Source organism: Chaetodon trifascialis, chromosome 9, assembly GCF_039877785.1.
Source record: "Chaetodon trifascialis isolate fChaTrf1 chromosome 9, fChaTrf1.hap1, whole genome shotgun sequence".
NCBI classification, from domain to species: domain Eukaryota; kingdom Metazoa; phylum Chordata; class Actinopteri; order Chaetodontiformes; family Chaetodontidae; genus Chaetodon; species Chaetodon trifascialis.
Genome location: NC_092064.1, coordinates 7,556,771 through 7,574,971, shown reverse-complemented (window position 1 = coordinate 7,574,971; position 18,201 = coordinate 7,556,771). Strand labels below are relative to the sequence as shown.

The 18,201-nt window shown below is 42.3% G+C and overlaps 1 protein-coding gene across 1 annotated transcript in view; it reads right to left on the bottom strand.

Moving 5' to 3' along the window:
- The window catches only part of pik3cb (phosphatidylinositol-4,5-bisphosphate 3-kinase, catalytic subunit beta), a 55,048-nt gene that overhangs the window by 32,774 nt on the left and 4,073 nt on the right, over positions 1–18,201 (bottom strand). Inside the window, exon 2 of the mRNA XM_070970682.1 lies at positions 8,595–8,667. The gene's annotated coding sequence lies outside the window, so the exon portion shown is untranslated. The remainder of the gene's footprint in view (positions 1–8,594; positions 8,668–18,201) is intronic.

Genomic DNA, 18,201 nt, shown 5'->3' with positions numbered 1-18,201 from the left:
GAGAGTGGTGCGGAGGAGGCAAATCAGATGTGATGTTCCACAGAGCCTGATTCACTTCACAGACACAAGACAAGTGAGGAGACGCACACAGGCTACACACAGACATCAATATAAAGCAGCACTAAGCCGATCTCTCTCCATGACTCGACTGTCAGCCTTTTCACACGTCCCTCAGAGATGAGAATGAAATAGGGGACGGGAGGACAACTGAGGGTGGCTGGAGAAGGAGTCTGTCATGAAGAAGGGGTGGTTGAGAGGTAAAACGAGGTTGACAGCCTTTGAGAAGGGAAGCAAATGAGAGACTGAGGAGCTGCACACACAGGTGAACTATGAGCGTGAGGTCATGATAATGTCATAACTGAAGTGAAACTAGAATACAAGCTGAAAATAGTGTGGAGGGAAGCAACAGAGGAAGAAAAACAGACAGAGTCAAAGAGAGAGAAAGATAAGAGAAAGGAAGAGATGCAGAGGCAAAGAGTGATACAATGTGTGACTGTAGTGCGTGGACCCGACTGGGCTGGGTGTCCACAATAAGCCTCTGTTTTTGCCAAGTGTGTGTGCATGTTTGTATGTGTACGTGCGTGCCAGTGAGGACAGTCCCGTGCCCTGCACAAACACTGCCCTTGTAATGCCCTTGCCCCCATCAACCCTCACAACCAATCCCCCCTCCCCCTTGCAACATTTCTCTCTCTCTCTCTCTCTCTCTCTCTCTCTCTCTCTCTCTCGCTCTCTCTCTCTCATACACACACACACACAAAGCCTCACCAGCCTGACCTCAAAGACCAATACACACACTGAGCTCCAGTAAAAACACTGTGGCTGGAGGGGGCAACAGGGTCACATGGCACTGGTCAGGCAGTGCCCCCCCCCCCCCATAAACAACTACACTCACATGACTTACTGTACTTTGCAGTCTAGGATCTGTAGCTTCAGGCTGCTTACTCACATCTTTAGTAGCTTTTATACACCCCCCCCCCCCCCCCCACACACACACACATACACACATACACACATACCGTACACACAAGGCCACAAGGGTCATTGCCTAAGCACATATAAATAAGCTGCTTCTTTCAGTCTAAGCACTTATGATTAAAGTCAATACTACAGTAAATAATCAGCAGCTTTCCTTTCAGTATGCAAGCAAAGCGCCCAAACACAGCTGATGTTTACTATCCTTTGCTGAAAAGCTAAAGGCTATGCAAACTCATATCACAACCACAGGTCATTATTCAAAGCAAGCTCAGACACACACACTGACACACACACAGAGACACACACACACACACACACACACACACACACACACACACACGCAAACACACACACACTACAGGCGCCGCAAGGAGGGCTAACGGGAAAAGAAAAAAAACACACATGCAAACTTTGCCTTGCCAATCTGATTCTGAGGAACAGGAAATGAAGAAATTAAATGCACACACACACACACACACACACACACACACACACACACACACACACACACACACACACACACACACACACACACACACACACACACACACACACACACACACACACACACACACACACACACACACACACATCTGTGTCTCTGTCTTCTTTGGCTTGTCTGCTCTTAAATAATCAATGCAGAAGGTAATTTCTTGGAACATTTTTACAAAAATAATTCCTTCTCTTCCGTGAATACGCATGATGTCATCAAAACAAGAACAGAAAACCTGTTTTGCATACTATGTTATTGGCTACTTCCCTGTTTCTTCTTTAAAATAGGATTATTTGAATGACTGGAGTGTTGGGGGGCTGAGCTCCACCCTCCTTCGCCTCAGCATCACAGACAATATGTAGGCTGACTGGAGGTGGCCAACGAGGTTGGTCCTGTTTTGATGTTGAGTAAGATGGTGTGCTAACAGCTGCTCTGCTCAGGGTGACATAATGATTAGCCTTTGTTCCATCTGACACGACAGCTTCTTTTTAAAAAAGGACAGAGGAAGCCTTCTCGGAAACTCTGACAAAGAGGAAACAATGAACAGCTATCATTAGGGAGTGAACATGTTGTGGACAAGATTTTTTTTTTTTTAGGTCAATGTTTTTCCATTAACATTAACTTCCTATTTATTTACCGTAAATGAAATCTGTCTTCACTCATCACTTACCAGTTCAATCTCATATTACCACAATGTCGTGAACAATGAAAAAGCTGACAATAATACAGTAAACATTAAGGATTATAGCTGCACTACAGATTGTTTTCTTGATTAATCAACTGATCCACAAAATGTCAATTACTAATAACAAGAAATGCTCATCATAATTTCCCCAAACCCAAGCAGACATATTAATATTGCTTTTTATGTTCTAACAGCGCAAAACCCAAATATGTTTACTTTAAGGAATGAACTAAGGAATGTTTTCATTATTCATTAGCTGTTCTTTGTTTTTTAAATGAACTGTTTAACCCTAAAGTCTATAAATTGTCAGGTAAGTTCTCAGAGCCCGAGGAGATGTCTTGAAATAGCTTGTTTTGTCTGACAAACAGTCCAGAACCCAAACACATTCAGCTCCTGATCATAGAGGACTTAAAAACGCATTCACATCAGGTTTTCCAGACAACTGTGTCCCTCCAACACCCACAGCCCCATCTCTCCCTTTCAGTGGGACATTCACAGCCTCAGTGATATCAAAATACTGACAGCGTAACATCAAATAACATAATATTAATGGATTTTTTTCTATGATTTCCTATGAGAACTACAGCTCCCATAATGCTTTGTGGGACGGTGGCTTCATACTGTTACACTGTTAGTGGGTGGCAACATAGGCCCCGTGTTTTTAGTCTATATAAGTTTACATTTGGGCTAATTGGTACAATTAAAAGTACTAATTAGCAGTTCCTGTTAGCGATGAACCCATGGATGCACAGAACTATCACTGGATTACACTGACGGTGCACAATGTTGGATTTTTGGCCATAACCACTAGACCGATATTTTCCATGCTGTTGCCGCTGCTGTTACCAATACATGCGCATATTTTTTCCCTCCTTCTCTCCTGTAGTGGAGTTAACATATCATTATGCCTACACTTACAGTGATGGCCCACTGACAGATGCAGGCATATAGTCCAATGCTTATGAAAATGTAAACATTCATTTGGCAAAATAAGAAAACTACTGATGCATGTTTCTCTTTGTTCTTCACAAATTCCTCATAATGATCGGGATGACGGCTCTTGAGATGGATGGAAGATAAATTTGTGTTGCTAAAAATGTGTTGCTGAAATGGGCCAAATCATCAAGCCAAACTACAGTAAATGACTTCCTGTTGGCTTTGGAGCTGCAGCATGCACTTGTCTCTTAAACCTCATGCGGTATCTTTGTCTCACTATTCTCCCTCCGCACCCCACGTGCAACTCCTGCATGCAAAGCCCCTCACACGAAGCATGCTGCAGTTTGAATACCCTTGGTCTAATCATTTCAGCTCTATCTTTGATATATATAATGTACTTTCTATATTCAATATTGGCGTTGTTTTAAAGACAAAGTATGTTGTGAAGAACTCTCATTAGCATTGCCACTAGTCTGCACAGAGACAGCACCATCATTTACAACCACAAGAGAGGAGCCTGATAGAATGTGAAAAACAAGTTCAGCAAAAGAACAACAGAGCTGATTGAGAGGTTGTTTGAGGTCAGTGCCAGAAGCGCAAAGCGCCGCAATGAGATTCTTCAAAAGTGGGAAGCTTGAAAATAGACTTTAAGAAAGCTTGTCACAAACAGCCTCTGCAGGGCACAGCTGCTGTTTATATCGTGAAACTGCAAAGAAATGGACAAAAATAACACTGAGCTGCTGTGGATGTAGCAGGGATGGCTCCCACACATGCTGCTGATTTTTCAGTATTGGTCTCCCAGCATCTTGCCAAACCACCATTTATCTCCCTCATAAACAAAGGGCCATACATTGGCATTGAATGGCACACACACACACACACACACACACACACACACACACACACACACACACACATACACACACATACACACACACACACACACACACACACACACACACACACACACACACACACACACACACACACACACACACACACACACACACACACACACACACACACACACACACACACACACACACACACAGGCCTGGAGACATTTCTCAGGCTCTGGCTGTCATCTCACTATAGAGGTGACTGGGTTGCTAGGAACACTTAGCTGTGGTAAATGACACGCTGATGTCCGCCTCTCCAGTTTATACATGCATCCATCTGTCTGGGCTTCTCCACTCAACACAACACACACTGCCCTGCCAAAGCTTCCTTTTCTGTTTAATGATTAATACTACACACGAAAGTGAATGTTATCCCTCCCAGTCAATCCCAAATATATTGTACTATCTTTGTTATCTTCAGGGACAAACACACAAACGCATCTGTTGTTAGTCCAGACAGAAAACATAATGTAGGTTGCAAGTAGACTACTGTTCATTACTCTCCAGCTATAATTAGCTATCTATAGAAGTACATGCTCTATTGTCCAGCTGAAAACACAGGCTAGTCTAATTATATAACCTCTGTAATAGCTCGGGTAGCAAGGTCAGTACCATAGTGATAATGCCACCCAAACAGAATCCTAAGAATGAGCCCAAGGGCAGGGCTTCCTAGGATTGTGAGTCAAATACTAAAATTACTATTATGTTAATACAAAAAAGAAGAAACGGGGGAGGGGGCAGGTTCAGCATTTTTCTTATGAGAGCTGTGATGATCTTGCAGTGCCATTAAAAGTCCCTCTGCAACATGGCGCTAATATGATGTGCTAGTGGGAAGATCACCGGAGACAGAAGACAGCATGAGTAACTGGATCATGCTATTTTTCCACATCTGAGTAGGAGTGAAGGGGGGGGCAAACAGCAAACGCAGATGGCAGGCATCTGTACTGATTATTAGGGGTTATTGGCGGCTGGCACTGATTGACAGCAGGAAACAAGGGTTTCATGCACCTGTACTACCACTTTTGGAAAGCATTACATGTGAGAGGAGGAAGCTAAGACTATTTGTTCTGTTCTGAGTTTCTGCAGCTGGCACACATGCCATCGAGGTGATGAAGAGCAGAAAATAAAACTGCAATGTGGCCAAGGACATAGTATGCCTTAGGGCTGCAACAAATCAAATGAGAAGGATCAGAACTGATTAATCTGTTGATTACTTCCTTGATTATTTAATGAATCAGCTGGCCTATAAAATTACAAAACAACGGAAGAGCGCTTGTTTTATCCAAACAACTGTCCCAAACCTAAACAAGTCACAGAAGACTAAAGAAAACTGCAAATATTCATACTTGGGAGGCTGACATTTTTTCTTCAAATATGATTTAGATAATTAATTATCTATGCAATAAACGCATAAATGTATCTATTAAGACTCTGTGCGCTGCTTTGTACATTGTTTCATCTGAGTTGTCAAATTCTGTGAAACTGACACCACAATGAAATGAATCAATACATGCTTTTTGCCTCAGTTTTTCATCTTCAGTTACATCGTGTTATTTCATGATTGTCTTGCGATGTATGAAGTATTACAGAATCTCTGTTGGAGGATACCTTTGTTTTTGTGAACAGTGTAATGCACGGTGAGTTCCTCTGTGATTCCCACTCCTAATTATCTAATGCAGACACATTTTCTGCCAGTCAACTAATGAATGAATTGACTGACTGTTTCAGCTCTAGTATGCTTCGACAGTAAAGGGGCAGGGGGCCTGACAAACTGTTCTGCACTCTGTAAGCAGCATACTCACACTCCAGCCAGGGATGGATTGAAAAACTGGGTCAGTAGTGCTGAGAGTGTTGCTGTTCTGTACTTTAATGGTTAATGTTACATAGCTATTCATCCAATCACCACATCTGTTCTAAAAAAGGGCCTCAAGACTATTGGAAAAGCAGTGCAGGTGACTGTCTCATGAGGCTGGTTCAGAGAACGCTTCGAGTGTGCAACATAGAAAATAAAGGAAAACCATTGACTGTGAAGATGTGTCTAAACTTTATGTATACATATAGTACTACAGTGCACAGTATTTCCTGCACTATGGACACACTGTTAAATACACAGCCCAAGGTCTGGCTAAATATGGCACAAGATTAGGGATGGGAATTAATAAGAATATAACGATTCCGATTCCATTGTCGATTTTGCTTATCGATCCGATTCCTTATCGATTCTCTTATCGGTTCTCATTGGGTGAGGAAATAAAAGAGTACAAATGGGTTTGTTTGCGTTAACTGTCTTTTATATTTTCATCTCTGCACAGAAAATATAACATATACAGTATGCACAAATGATGTGGGACGTGATGTCAGAACAAACCTAAAAAGTAGGTGAGCTACTTCTCAGAGTAGGAATGAATGAAGCAGAACTACACTGGTTAAAATAACAACATGCAACTCTGACAGAACTCAAATTTCTGATTTTCATTTGAACAGATATGCCAGATAAAATGAAACGAATGAACCTACTGAAATTCAGGGGCATCTACAGTACAGTGGCAAAGGGTGCAAACCTTTCACCACAAATCTAGTGACTGCTCTGTGACATTGCTTTATCCTCGTCTCGGTCATTTTACTCCCTGCCTCAGTGAAAGGAGTGGATAGAGGTGTGCGAGACCTGCAGGTGCCCGCTGCAGCCTCTGAGCCAGCCCGACTCTGGCAGTCATCGTCATCTAAATTTGATGGAAGGACATGGAGATGATTTACACAGTGAAATGGTGCTAACCTTAACACAACAGACACGGCTTGTAAGAGTTCAACATTACCTTCGGCACTAATAACAGATGACGCCCTGGTGGTTGCTCTGCCGCTAGATTCACAAGCGTTGCTAAGTAGTGTATCAAACATGTGACATTCCTGCTGTGTGGACAAATGTTTTAGCATGTTGGAGATATTTCCCCCCTTTGAAGAAATGGAAACTTTTTCGTGTGAAATATAGCCATACTTTGGAGCGTTTCTGCCTTGACACCATATCAGCTATGTTCTAAACCAAAACAATGCAGTGCGTGATGATTTCACGCATGTGCAAGACAGGAAGAATCGATAAACAGAATCATTAACCAGGCAGGCAAATGATTCCAAGGAACTGAGCTACTGGGAGCCGGTTCTCAAAAAGAACCGGTTCTCGATTCCCATCCCTACACAAGATGCAATAATTATGACAGCGAAATGTACAACAACAACTCAAATCAGATGAAGCACTTGAGACTTTACAATGTTGACTAGACCCAAGAAAACTACACCCCTGATTCACAAAAAGTTGGGACGCTGTGTAAAACCTAAATAAAAACTTAATGCAATCATACTGACAACTGTTTTGTGAAGTGTCCCTGAGCCTATGTAGTAATATCCTATTTTGAGTTGATTTTGTTGCGTCTGACAAATTATCAGCATTGTGGCCGATAGTGAACGACAGTCAAGTGTCTGATGCTGTGTCGTGTGACATGCTATGACCTAGAGTAAGATCTCCCATAACATGCTCCTGATCGTTGACCAATTAGGTGCTCTCTCCACAGTGCAGTCAGGAAACCAGGAGGGATGCTGAGGAAAAGTTCGTTGAGCTGTGGTAACAGTACCCCTGCCTACTCGGCATTTCCTCGAGGGAGTACCATGAGTCACAAAAGGCAAACACTGTTGAGAAAGAGTGGAGGCACATGGCCAGCAGCGAGTAGCTGGCTCTGCTGTCATAACATTATCCCCAGTCCTTATTGCAGAATATGCTTATCATTACTCTGGTAGGATATAGTTAGCTAAGAAAAAAATATTGTGTAGTCTGATCCCGTTTTTATACAATCATGTGTTCACAAAGTGGTGAACCTCACTCCATCCTCGCTTGTGAACGACTGAGCCTTTCCAGGATGCCCCTTTCATACCCAGTCATGATACTATCACCTGATACCATGAACCTGTCTACCTGTGGAATGTTTCACAACTTTCCCAGTCTATGTTGCTCCTGTCCCAACTTGTCTGAAAAGTGTTGCTGGCATCAAATTCAGTCCATATATTAACATAAATCAATGAAGTTGATGAGGTCGGACTTGAAATATATTGTCTTTGTACTTTTTTAAATCGTTTATATGTCAAAAGGGATGAAATGATGAAATGATGAAGGGATGATGAAAAGGGATGTTTTGTTTATGTTTTACACAGCATCCCAACCTTATTGGAATCAGTATTGTACTTGGTGCACTGTCCACAGAAGTTTCATAGCAATTCAGCCGAACAGGAGGATATAATACATCAAAGATGATGCAGTGAGAGTAGACTCAGGTGGTATAACACTGATCTTTGACATGACAGTAAAGCACGCTGGCCGACTTCCACACATTCCCCGCCTGTCAGGACGAGGCCTACTCTCCCAGATTCCAGCCAAGTCAGCGCTCCATTCCTCTTCTCCCACACACACACACACACACACACACACACACACACACACACACACACACACACACACACACACACACACACACACACACAGGTTAAGTAGGTCGAGATAATTACAGGATACGGCATGTTCACACACACATGCAACACATGCACACAGAAAAGGATGCTTTACCTGCTGAAGTCTCTTATTTCCTGTGCCTCTGCTCCTTGATGGGGGTATCTGGATAGCGGCTGGGACACTGCATCTGATGGATGAAAGGACAGAACAAATTGAAAACACAAACTGTGGGAGATGCCTGGGGGCAGTTTCTTTCAGTACGTGTGTGTATGTGTGCGTGCAAGCTCATACGTTATGTAAGAAGAAGGTGAGGAAATTAGAGAAGTTTGAAATGCAAGTAAATAAAAGGCAAGTGGTGAAAAGCGCTAGATCCAACACACAGTATGGAAACAGAATAAGACAGGTATTGCCTGAGCACAAGTCTGCAGCACCCGATGTAACCTCCCATACACTCAGAGGCCCTGCCTGCCCCATCATTCAAGATAAGACGACAGAAAGTAGAGCACTCAAAGCAAAGCGCCCCCCGACCCTCTTCACTGTCTCTCTTCTCTTACCATCTATTCTCTTTGCATCGCTTTTCTGTGGTACCTCATCCTTTCTCCTGCACTCAAGCTCATTGTGGAGATAATTTCAGAAATAACTGAGTCTTCATCTGACTGGTACTTTTTAAATCTGAAAAGACTGAAAACTAAAACGGTCACCTCTGAGACAAAAAGCCGATGTATCAGAATAACATTTGAATAAATTCACACATTGTACAACCAGCTCTAACAAAGAAGATTACTGCATGTAAAAACCACTGACGTTGACATGTTCACTGCAGCCTGAGGAAATATTTTCAGTGTGAGTTGGTGAAGAAAAATATCAATCACACCTACAAGAAAGTCTGAGTCACATCTCCAAGCTGTTGAATCCTTGTCGGGCTCAAAATAAATAATCTGAAATAGCAAAAGGAATTCCCCACAGCTGATGCTGGAGGCAAACAGATGTCTGCTAAGAAATGTTGGAGCCAAACTGTTGTGATCATCCAGCGGAATTTATTATTAATGTATTAACTTGTGTTTGACCTCAGCAAAATATATCAGAATTATCTATAACTATTAGTCTGTTAATGTGTATGTTTCCTTGTTTTAATATTACCTGTACAGATGAAGCTAATTCAAGGTTAAACTCATTAAACAAGTTCAACATTTTACCTTCTTTGCTTTGTTTTCACCTCAGTATAGCATTGACAGATGAAGTGATCAGTCAATTAGTTAACCCATAGAAAACGAATTGGTGATGATCTATGACTGATCTGTGATCTATTAATTGTCTTTTAAACAAACTGTTAAAACCTTTTGTCATATATGATAGAAAACTGCAAATCTCTGGACTGATGATGAGATAAAATAAGGGATTTCAAGACGCCATCATGGCCATTTTTCACTATTGTTTGTCTGACACAACAAATTATCAATTAATCAAGAAAATAATCACCGCATTGATTGATAAAAGAAAATATGGTTGCAGCCATATCTAGCAGCAAAAGGGGAAAAGGTTTTTCAAAAAGCACAGCAGCAGCAAAAAAATCTCCTTCTGAATGAGGTTTAAGCTCCTTGGCTATTCGCTCTCTCACCACCTGCCTGCAGAGCACCGTCAGAGTGTGGTCTGTGAAAGCTGCTTGTTGGGCATCCAAACTTTGCTGAGGAGTGTTCACTTTATCCAAGCTCATCCAGTTTAGCATGTTATGAATTGCATCAAGGGCCAGATCAAACAGTCTCACAGGCAATTTGGCCTCTGTATCCCCACCCTGTTAGAACTAATAGTGACTCTGACAGTCGCTGAAAACATCAGATGCTGTCGAGTCATCTGATTGGGATCTTTTGTGGTTCTAAGTATCACCTCAGCCAAATAAGGGGTTGGGAGAATTAAGCATCTCAAAAGTCTTATCTAGAAAACCTGAAATCCAAATATGACAGACTAAAACCTCAAGCTTAGTTAATCGAAACATCAAGATAAAACAGGAAATGAAGGACATGATCTCTGCATGTGCCGAGTGCCCGAGGCGGTCCATAGGCCTCTCCATCGGGATCATCTGCCAACAGTTCAAAGAGCTGCAACTATGGAAACCACCATGTGAACTGGCCAATATGGTAAACAAATACACTGTGGGCAAAAACACACAGTGAGGCCATACACGTTGATGACACGCAATGCACACACTTTGATTGAGGTCAGTAAACTTCCTGTTTTTCCCCAGTGGTTAAGATGCTCTATCTTGTTTACCAGGGTGTGACACAGAGAGGTTCACAAAAACAACTATGGTCAGTGTGAGTCAGAGAAGTTTTATGTACAGACACAGTGATATTTATGTCCTTACAATGGGGTTGAGGATAAATTCGTAGGAAGAGGTGACACTCTGGGTTTCCCCAGAAAAAAATAGGGTTTAATGATTTGTTGTACACAGAAACTGTACAGTAAAACTGCACGTGGCAATGACCAATTCCAGGAAGTGTACAATGATAAAATCTCAGGCCAGAAACAGTCAATGTTTAACTCCCTGACGGGTTTCAGCTCAGAGTGTCACATGATCCACAGCAAGTGTGTGTCTGTGTTACAGTGACTTTAGGAGAAATTGAGAGAGCAACAAAGACAGAGCATTCACTATAGTGCGGTTTAGTGATGATATTTTTGCTGGAGGGCCAACACCAATCTTAGCTCTGCTACTGTTCTCTGGAAACAACCACACTGTAAAGTCAATGGGTTTTTGAGTTTGTTTCAATGCTGATGACATTTTATAAAAAAACTGTCTGTGCCACACACACACACACACACACACACACACACACACACACACACACACACACACACACACACACACACACACACACACACACACACACACACAGATCTCTAAATGGATTTCTTTGAGGCCTGAAGTTTGGGTTTGGGTGCACGTCACACATCACAACCCGTGGAGGCAATGCATGTCAGACCTGCAGGCCTACAGGCGTGATGCAAGTCATACACTGGGAGCGGCACAGAAATTTGAAAGTTAGAACATCATTTCATGTACCTGGAGGAAGATGTTGCAGTTAACTTTTCCATTTTGTGGCAATTTTGTTCTTAAAAATATTGGTAGAAAGCTTTGAGCTCCAGGACATGAAAATGCAGCAACAATGGGTTCATTAAAAAAATAGGAAACAAATAAAAATCAACTGGTCAGGCATATGTAGCCTTAAATCAAGTGACATCTTTCCAAAATATCATTCAAGAGTCTCCGTTAACAAGAACTGTTACATTAAAGGTCCAGATATACACAGCCCTGAAACATGACCACAGGATATTGGATGCTGACATCATTTGTATTACAGAAACACGGTTGCAACATAATGCACCACATTATCTGCAATGCCAGGGCGGCCATTTTTCAGCATGAAGTAAGGTCTCAATCATACAGAAACACGCCAATTTTCTTCGACTTTTTGCGGCACAGCCACTTTTATACGGTGGCCGACAAGTGCAAAAGCGCTCCAACAGCCCAAAACATTTCCATTTGGAGGAAAGTGCTGCAGCTTCAGAAACGACGCCAATTCAGAAACACGTAGAAAAATCAAAAACAAATACAACAGCTGAAACATGCTGAAAATTGCCAAAACAAATAGCATTAACATTAACCACAAAGATGCTGCAAATACAGAAATACAGAAAGAAGATGCACCCCCCCCTTTCTTTCATTTTCTTTACCCGACTATCCCTTTCAGGGTTGTGGGGGGGCTGGAGCCTATCCCAGCTGTCAACAGGCGAGAGGCGGGGTACACCCTGGACTGGTCGCCAGTCGATTGCAGGACAACACATAGAGACAGACAACCATTCACGCTCACACTCACACCTACGGGCAATTTTAGTCACCAATTAACCTAATGAGCATGTTTTTGGTCTGTGGGAGGAAGCCAGAGTACCCGGCGAGAACCCACGCATGCATGGGAAGAACATGCAAACTTCACACAGAAAGGCCCGACCCCGGAATCAAACCAGCAACCTTCTTGCTGTGAGGCACGCACACTACTAGAGACAGACTAAATACTTGGAATTTTGCAATCCAGGTGAGGATACAGCAATATGATACATACTTGGATCTAGCCATGCACATTCAACCTGCAGAGGTTCATGTGAGACAGTTGTCACTGTTAACAGAGTCCAGTCTGCAGTGTAGTTCATTCACTTGAAATGACGGGGGAGGGGTGAAGGTGGAGAGGTGACAGCCACCTCTCACCTCACATTTGTTTAAAAATGAGTTGGACATGAGTCTGACATGTTTGCACCAAGCAATAACACCCCTGAAATTTTCACTTAAGTAACTGTTTTGGTGTATGTTGCACTTCCACTATTACAACAGGAAGAATAAAAACGAATGAATTTATAAAAATGAAAATCCGAATGATCAAAACAGGGTTCCTAGCACCGCTGCTAATGGGAGCCATGCTGCACAGGTGTTGTAAATTAAGTAATAAACAATTTTCACATGGTCTTTATAGAAATGATTATTGTGCAATGATTATTAGCAATTTTGTTTTAAATAGCATTAAATGAGTTAATTTACTTTAGGCTCAGTGGTAGCTGAGCTGCTGGAAGTGATGGATGTCCACTTCTAGTTGGTTAGGTTAACCATCTTTTCAGAGGAACATGTAGGCCTCCATGACCACTGGCAGTTTGTTCAAGCAACTGAGGCCATTCACTAAAAAGAAGTTATTTCGGAGGGATAGCAGCACCAGGAAAACAATTCCAAGCACAATGCACAGAGTAGTGGACAGTGATGTCAGCTTGAAGTGTTATGTGTATCTAGTGTGGTTTCTTACGCAAGAGGAATGAGGCATATACTAACTGACCAAGCACAAATACAAAAACACACACACACACACACACACACACACACACACACACACACACACACACACACACACACACACACACACACACACACACACACACACACACACACACACACACACACACACACACACACACACACCCTTCCTCTCCTCCACCCATCCTCTGGTACAGGAATGTGAGGAATTCAAAATTACTGTGGGCTTCATTGGGAGCCAAGTCGTTCACTGCCCCTCACCTTGAGGCACTTACACACTCTCTGGATTGGTCATGTTGGTCTGTCACTGGGGGAGCATGCTTACACTCTTTTCCATTCACTCCTCATAAATATCTATCATGTCCTTACAACGTCCAGGACGTAAAGGTCAGGTGAGAGTGCCTACAGTAAACAGGTGTTTTTTCTGGCCCTGAAGGGTTGCCTAATGAGCCAAATCTCTTGAAAGGCCCTGCCCTGCAAGAGCACCATTGTCTTCTTACAGTTCTGAACAATGACTTATTTCCCAGGGGCCTAAACATAAGCAAGTATAGCATGGATATACAAGAGGTAATAAACTGACCACTACTTTAATCAAGCTTCTAAATACAGTGCAGGAGGTCGACAAACTGCTAAAAACATGAGGGATATGATCCCTGTGGTGGATCTCAAGAACCCTCAAGGATCCTCAAGTAAAGGCGAATGATGAGCTCAAAACATGCAAAAGGAATGCAAGAGGAATGCACCAGCACACGCATTTAATGCTCTCCCAAATCAAGTGTGGTCTGAAGGGCCATTACATTTGACCATGCGTCATCAATGCCTCACCGTAAACAACAGAGCACTGTCCGCCCATTTCTAAAACACAATACACACCCACTAATTCACACAGTGGGATGTTTATTACCCTCCATCATGAAGGAACATGAGGAACACACAAACACAGGTGGGGAGTGTCAGTGCCATCAAGGTATTTTCCATGAAGTCTTTAAATCAATGTATCTCTATGCTCAGTCTGTGTCTACCCATGGCCTTTTACAGACTTCTTCTCCCTGTCTCCCTTTATTTAGCTACTTGCTTCACTGTGTATTTTTAGGTGCTATTGTAAGGCTGCCCTTAGGTGGGTGGAGTGTGAGTTTGTCTGTGTGTTTATTCTCAAAAGTTCCCCACAGACACTGTAAATCAGTTACCGCCAGGCTGCCTGACTGAGCAAAGGTCTGTCTCAGCCTGGGGTATAGCACTGCTGATCACTCAGATCACTCAGATCACACACACACACACACACACACACACACACACACACACACACACACACACACACACACACACACACACACACACACACACACACACACACACACACACACACACACACAGGTCATACAGTTTTACAGGAGGGGAAGGGGAGGTTGGGAGAGAGATAAACTCTTCACTGTCCAGACTTATGGATGCAATGACATCATGAGGGCAGCATGAATTTGCACAACACCCCTTTGCAACTTAACGCAGGTCAAAACAAATGCGATCATCCTCTTCTCGAAAGCTATTCTGCACTCAATGAGGCAAACATAGGGAGAATCTGCGCTAAACTCTGAGCATGAATGCTGTTCAGCACATCGACTCCTATGCTCAGCTCCTTTTCTTAAAGGTTTCCATATCTCGTGTGACAACATTCTTGCAAAGAGACAAGACTTAAGGGAATCATTTACTATTATTATTCCTGATTATGCTGTATCACACCCCCAAGAGTAGAATGTAAGTACATGTACTCAAACACTGAACTTAAACTACAAACTTGAGGTACTTTACTTGAGGCTTTTCTTTTCATGCTACTTTCTACTTCTACTCCACGACATGTCAGAGGGAAATAATATTGCCCTTTTACTTCACTACATTTACTGTATTTGACAGCTTTAGTCACTAGTTACTTTACAAATGAAGTTTTACACACAAAACATATAAAGAGCTAATGAGATAAACGGCATACATACAAGTACAGCTGAAGCTACTAGTCAATCACACTGACACACACTTTGTTGTTCCAGCCTCTCAAATGTGTGGATTCTCTTTTAATTATTTGAATTTATTCTGAATAGTTTTGAGGGGGCTCTGGGTAATTGTGATGACATTTCTCACTATTTTTAGAATTGGAGTTATTTAACTACTATAAGCGCATTTGAATACTTGGGCCATAAGCATGTTAAGATATCACAAGGCTTGGTGCTTGCTCTGAACATGGTGTGTTGGAAAGAGTGTGTGTGTCATCAGCAGATGCAGAGAGGGACCTGTGCCATGAGAAAGCGTTGCCATAGAAATGTGAAGCAGAGGTTTTGCACTCTCAAGTTACAGAGAGGAGGCTGGAGCCCCCTCGGGTGGCATCATAACCTCACGTTATCTATGCATCTGGGGCTGCCGCGGTTACCGCATCAAGCTACTATCAGATGTCTCGCATGCAAGGAGACAGCGAACAACCACTGCAACCACAGGTGTCGCACCACACATGCCCGCTTCTTAGCACCAAGTTTTTTTTGATATTTTAATCTGAAAGATGAACAAATGATTCAAGCTTTTTTCTCTTTTTCAAAGTATTCATTCGTCAGCCTTCTTCGGCTTCTTCTTCTCATCCTGTTCTTTGTTTTCAAAGTCCCTCTCGGCTCAGAGACAGACTATCAACGGCCTGACACACTGAATTTGTGAGAGTGTATTTGAATATGTAAACTTGAGTACCTGTATACAAACAACAACTAAAGCCTTTATTTGGCACATCTGCTGTGTGTTTAAATCGCCAGTTTCTATTCAGTCATAGCTCGTGCCAATGGCAAGTTCTGTCTGCCTGCAGCGGATTAAAAAAAAAAAAAACTGCTCAAACAGAAATGTTAGACATAATTTTCAAATATCACCTGACGTAGGTTAAACCTGTTCCAAAATGAACAACTTATTATCTTGGTCAACAGAAATATTTGTTGGTCTTTGCTAAATTCTGTACATTTAGACTTCACTGCGGCTGAAAACTAAGTTTCACCTGAAATCAGTCGGTGGGTTTAACTGGAAGTTGCCACATGCTAACGTTTTTCTATGAGAAAAGGTTATCTACTGTACGTTTGCTTCCTGCATCATCATCACTGTAACCAAAGACAGGAAACTGTGGTAATGGACACTCCACAGCTCCATATACACCTTTAAGTGTATGAACCCTGCCTTCATACCTTCATTATAAAACAAAATCTTTGCTAATTCAGGGACAGCTGACATTATCAGATGTCTTGCATGCAAACTGCATCTGATCTGGCTCAATCACACTAACACCATTCAGTTTAACTGTTTCCCCTCTACATAAAATGTAATCACCATGAGTGGACAGAAAGCATTTTAGCTTCATTATGACGATGAACATGAACACCAGACAATATGTAGTCTCACATGACAAAAACAATATCATAATAAGTATCGCGGCTACGGATCACAATAGGAAATGATAACAGATACTTGTATGACACAGATGCAGAAATCAAATGCAGCAGGCCGATACGCTACTTGTCCTCATGCTTTCAAACAGGCAGTGTGAGCAATGTGCTTCAAAGCTGATGCCAGATCAGTTGTCATCTAGACATACCAATATCATCAAATTTGTTTTGAAGGAAAGAGATGAAAGCAAACTTGTTCTTTTAGACACACTCATTGTTTCACCAATGTCAGTGTACAATTGTCTGGACTGCATGTAATCACATGCCTTGTTTCCTCTCCTGCCTGGACGAGTGTCCGTTTTTACTGGACATTGCACACTGATATAACATGATTCTCTGATATCTGATCATCAGTAATATTGATCATCGATATATAATCAGCACTAATGGCTGGCGTACTGACTCAATTTCAAGTCAAAGAATGGACACGTATGAAGTAACAAGTGGGAACTGACAGCTGACCAGCAAACTGTTTAATGCATGAAGACACCAAAATGTACACTTCTGTTTTCTAGTGTCCTATTTCTCGTGTGTCTTTTGGGTTTGATTTTCTGACAGAAGAGCTGATGAATGCAGTGTTGTTTATAAGTGAATTTTCATGTTGATGAGGTCACATGAACACCACACAAAACACTCAGCAACAAGAGTCTGCGTCACACGGGGCAGCCTGGAGCAGCTCTCATGGTGAGTCTTCACTTCCGGAGTGACTGAAGATGCTATGGTGTTGTTTCCATTTGACTGGAGTCAGTTTTCTTCAAATTTCATTCACAACTGCTCCGACTTAAGAAAGCGAGAGCATGTCTGCTTGTACAACAACAAGACTTACTCGTCATTGGTGAGCACAAGGATGCGGTCAAGCCCTGAGTTTTGCTCTGCATGCTAACGACTCACTGAGAATTAAAGGATGCTATAGTTTATATTGCTAGTGTGTAGACTCCTTTACTTCACGCATCTCATTTAAGATTTCTCTCTTGTATATTTCACTGTGCCTTCTCTGGCATTTCTCTCTCTGTTCATTACGTCTCCCTCTATCCCTCTCCTGCTGTCTTCCCAGCATTCCTTGGCAGGTCCCGGCCTGCTGTGCAGCAAAGTGGAGAATTCCAGCAGGCCGCTCTCACCTCACAGTCAGTCACATTTCTTACTGTGGCAGTTTCTATTTCTATGTATAGTTTTATAATAAGCAGTGAGGTATCATTGTTACAGTTCCCTTTTCTTGTCAGTAGTGGTAACAGATGAGATTGTGGGGCTCAAAAAGACAAGTGTGAGCGTGCAAGCTAACAGACAAATTGTGAAAGCCAGCTTGCACACACTCACACACAAATGAAAAAAAAAAACAACACAACACACACCACGTCCACCGACTCCCTTTCATACTACTCTTTGAGAGGATGTTACGCAAGCCTTTCACTGT